This window comes from Dufourea novaeangliae, unplaced genomic scaffold, assembly GCF_001272555.1.
Source record: "Dufourea novaeangliae isolate 0120121106 unplaced genomic scaffold, ASM127255v1 scaffold80, whole genome shotgun sequence".
Taxonomy (NCBI): Eukaryota; Metazoa; Arthropoda; class Insecta; order Hymenoptera; family Halictidae; genus Dufourea; species Dufourea novaeangliae.
In genome coordinates this window covers 2,071,422-2,076,560 of record NW_015373962.1, presented here as the reverse complement: position 1 = coordinate 2,076,560, position 5,139 = coordinate 2,071,422, and positions in this window count along the sequence as shown.

Below are 5,139 nucleotides of genomic sequence, written 5' to 3'. Positions count from 1 at the left end.
TTTTTGAATATAACATTTGTTTCACAGGGTACATATTTTTATACAAGGGTATATAATGCCACTAACACATTGCTACATGCACCACACAGTTCGACTTAAATTCTATCAAATATCTAAGAGATGAAGGAGATAGAAGATTAAATAACAATTATTACGCCAAAAAAGAACATTAAAACAGAATCGGAACAGTACAGATTTTTCAGTATTCTATGGAACAGTGTCTTACTGTCAACAATAATCGTAGATAAAGATGAATTGACTTTATACACAATCTGCTTTCGCTTGATGTGAAAAAAGACCATATAGTTCAGGTACTCTTCTGGCACATAATATACAGTACGTATATTTCAATCAAATAAGAGCATTGTAATTTGAATATATGTTGTTAAATACTTTACAAGTACATGTGTAGATCACGCTTTACCTTCATCTTTTAATCTCAGTAGAATATAACGGTGTTAATCCTGACAGACCGTAGAAAAAAGTTAGTAAAAACATACAAATGTCCCATCCGAATTCCGACAGTTCGAGACAGAATTGTGTCTCCCCACATTATGATGGAAAGGTATCTGTGTCGCGTACTCCATCCGCAATATCGCGTGCAATTATTTATCGCTCAGCCGTTTTCTTACTTATCAGACTGGCAAACATAGAAAGAGAAGAGACGGGAATCGAAGGGAGAACCGCCGCGGCGGTGAAAGGGAACGCAAAGCGGGGCGACTGCTTTCCGTAGGGTGCTAGCAGTACGTGACAACTGCCGAAGATATTCGGCTGCGAAAGAATATAAGCTTAATCCTGCCGCGACAGCAACAGAAATATGGGACCATATTGTTCCCATATATCATGCGACTCTTCTTCGACGTGTCTACTCAAACCACTATCCCACCTTGCCGCAGAGTGACAGACTTGGATGGGAGTATAAGTGGATAACGCTTGGTATTATTGTAGCGAAAAAATTCATTCTGGCAAAACGAAGAGAGTTTCCTAAGTCAGTGAAAAATTTTCAAACAATTTCTTAATTAGTGGAAATGTTAAAATTCTCAATTTCTTTGATATAATTTTTCCATTGTTCTTGTAACTTTTTAAGGGTTAGCATTTCATTATCGAGCTATATTGTTAATATTATTATAATTTTATTATTATTGTATACTTCACACAGAGTGCCCTGTACTAGATTGTATAACCAAGGAACAGTGATTCTACGTGTATACAAAAATAACTCTAAACTGTAAAATAACACCTTTTCTTATAAAGTCTTTTTTTGGGATAGACCAATTTGACCATTTATTTAATAGAGTTCACTTTAGTGCCATTTGGATCATATTTTAATCACTGCTTATGTATATGTATATTAACAATGGTATAGTATTATATCCAGTTTCGATAATAATTATATGTGAATTTGTAGACAGGATATAATAAGATCTATTAGAGGCAGATGACACTGTAACATCTCACAAGGGCACTTCAGTAACCCGAAAAATCCGATTTTTTTAAGGTTTAAAGGTTTGTAAAGGAATTCAACAAAAGTATCAGTTAATTTTTCATTTTTGCAACTTTTTGGTAGGTACTTTAGAGTGAAAACGCTCCTTAACGGTTAATTTGTGTTTTCCTGTTTTCTTGTACATATTGAAAACTATAGTGCATACAAAAAAAAATAGTTACAACGGAAATTTAACGGCTTTTTATGCTGTATAAAACTGTGCAATGAAATGGTTAAAAAGATGTGTATTGAAAAAACTATAATTTTAGATTTATATCTATATGTTTTCAAGATGTACAGGAAAATAGAAAAACATAGATTAACGTTTAAGGAGCGTTTTCACCTTGAGCAACCAAAAAATAGCCAAACTGAATATTGCCTATACCTCGTTAAAAAAAATCAGACTTTTCGGGTTACGAAAGTTCCCATGTCAATATACATATATTCTAACAAGGAAAGGCACGGCAGTGTCACCCTCAGATTTCAATGAAACTTCGCACGATTATTAAGCGGACAAAAATAAATTTTTTTGTCGGCTGAGATGAGACTTCAATAGGTAAAATCACCCCTTAAAGTTTCGACCCAGAAGTACTATCTTGAAAACCAGAAGAGATACATGAAAACTTCTAATGAGCGAAATTGACGAAAATACAATTTGTTTATAACAAAAACATTTTTTTTAATCTTTATTGTACAACTTATTCAAATTTACATAATAACAAAAAGGGATGAGCGTTTCATTCCAAATCCACTGGTATATGCATTTATGAAACTGCCTCCTAGAGTTTTGTAGATTTTTATTATTTGTATCCCGTACGCACGCTCGCTAAGTTACCACGCGATACTAAATCGAATCGTATCGGACGATAGTACATTATTAGCCGACGTATTTATACACGTGAATGATAAACTATTTTTGCAGCATATAATAGTCAAATTTATGAAATTTATATTGCATCATATAAAACAGTTAGAAATATCTATACGTAGTCCAGAGACGATGGATTGAACTGATAATTTTATGGTGTAATGAGTAATTTGAATAAACTTAAGAGACATAGGCATAAAAATAACGATAATCTTCGAAGAAATGTTTCAAACATAGCGGCTTTTGGCACCAAGTACAAGTAGTGAATAGCTACATCACCACATAAGAATGTCTTAGGTCGGGTAGTATTTCCGGCCAGGATGTTATTTTCCAAGCAAAAACAAATACAAAAATAGAGAATACAATTTTTTTCTATGATGCTTTGTTTACGAGATAATTGAATTTGAAAATCTGCTAGATACGCGTGCGACTGAATAGAACTTGGATAGCGCGCCCGTTCAGTACATTCCGTTTCTACTTATTGTCACCAGAAATACACGCATACACGATGCAGTTTCCAAGTTGGTTAACTATTATATGTCGCAAAAATATAACAGTCGTTTTTTATTCACGGGTATACATAACGTCGGCTGACAATATAATATCGTCCGATACGATTCGATTTAGTACGGCGTGTTGTATATTTATAAATAATACAAATCTGCGGAACTGTAGGAGGCAATTTCATAAATGCATGTACCAATTGATTTGGAATGAAACGCTCATCAGTATTTGTTATTATGTAAATATGAATAAGTTGTAAAGTAAAGTTAAAAAAAATGTTTTTGTTACAAACAAATTGTATTTTGGACAATTTGTTAGCACCATATTATTGTTCATAAAAAGCCATGAAACTCGCCCATAAGAAGTTTTCATGTATCTCTTCTGGTTTTCGAGAGAGTACTTCCGGGTCGAAACTTTAAGGGGTGGTTTCACCCCTTAAAGTCGCATGTCAGCCGATAAAACAATACGTGCCTCTTATTTTTGCCTGCTCAGCAATCGTACGAAGTTTCATCAAAATCGGAGGAGGGCACTTCCGTGGCTTTCCTTGCAAGTAGAACCTGCAAATAATAACAAGACACACTGCTCAGACAAATTCTGACACACGCTACTTGATAAATTTTTAAATTTGATTTATGCGAAAATATTCAACAAGAATCTTCTCGGATTGGAGAATTTAATGACATAAAATATGCGACAGATTTGCAGTAATTTAAATTTCATGTTCAATATACATCCGTGGTAAATATTACTAAAGATTGTTTCAATAATGCCCTGCTTGGTCTCGGATTCATCAGGAATATCTCATCAATACGCTAGCAGTACTCTAGAAATATAAATCAAAGGAAAATAAGAAACCCAATAAAACAAAGACATGAAAATTAAATTTTTCATTTTCTTTTCGTAAAGAGATGCAGTAACATCGTATAAAGAGACTAATAATAGGTGCACTATTAATTGCCACTTCAGGTTCGACTTGTAAGAATCAGCTATTTTAAGGGGTCATGCTCAGTCATGAGACCGTAAAAAGAGTGTTCTTTCGGAATTTTTTTCTCGAAAACTATAAGAACTTTTTCAAAAAATGTATTTGTGTTTCCAAGATTGCAGTTTATAGATTATAAGGTAATTTTTTTTATTTAAAAATATTTATTAGTAAATAAATGGTGAGCGATCTCCCGGATGTCTCTTCACAAAAAGTAGTCTGCCGTGATCACTGTAACTTCGTAACGGTTCATCTGAAATTAAAAATTCAGTAAGATTTCTGTAATGGAAGAACCAATCTTGTCCTTGAACGTGGGGTTTTTCGAAATATTGATTAGGAAGAAAATAGCGGACGTTTTCCTGAAAAAGTGCGATTTTCACCTAAAACATCACCCGTTTTTGGTCAATTAAAAAAAAAGTATGGAACTAACAAAAGAATCCTTCGTTCAAGGACAAGTTTTTCTGATTGGAAATAAGGTGCAAGAGGCTTCATGTAAATCGATACAGTAGTTTTCGAGAAATATTGATCACCGATTTGAAAAATGTAGTTTCGAAAAAAACGCATTTAAAGTTTCAAGTCAAGCTTACACTTATATAAAATGTACATTTTTTAACGCCTGTAACTCTGTCATTTTTAATTGGATTACCTTGAAACTTGCACAGAATATTCTCGAGATGTTGTACTTAAAGAAAATGTAGAAAGTGGAAAATCGATTTTTTGAAAATTTCTGAGTGAGCATGACCCCTCAAGGAGCAGCAAAGATCAAACTTAAATCGACAGAACATTGTTTTCGTACAACGGGCAACGACCGATTGCAACAGTCACGCCAAATGAAATCCTTTCCATCTTCTCTCCCCGGTTCGTATTGGGAGCTACGGGACACGCACGTGTACGTACACAGGTATAGACAGGTATCCCGAAAGAACGTCGAGGCATAGGAGGGTCCGCTAAAGGGTGTATGATTGATCGTGCCATGGCATGCCAGATAATGCAATTTTATTTCATTTGATTCCGCGGAGGTAATTGCTATTTTGGCGGGTCTGCCCCGGCGAACAGCCGACGGAGTGATGTATTGGCCCGACTCCGTTCTTTCTCACCGTCTCCTTTCTTTCGCATACTTATTCCCCCTTTCCTTCTTTCCCACTTGCCTTCCTCTTCTTCTCCAAACGCGATATATTAACTCCGGGCTGGATTATTGCGCTAAGGGTGGCAAACGATGGATCGATCGGGCGAAGGAACGCGTAAGATAGCGAAACAGTCCGCTGAGAAGATTATGGAAGCTGATAAATTACGGGAATCCCTTGC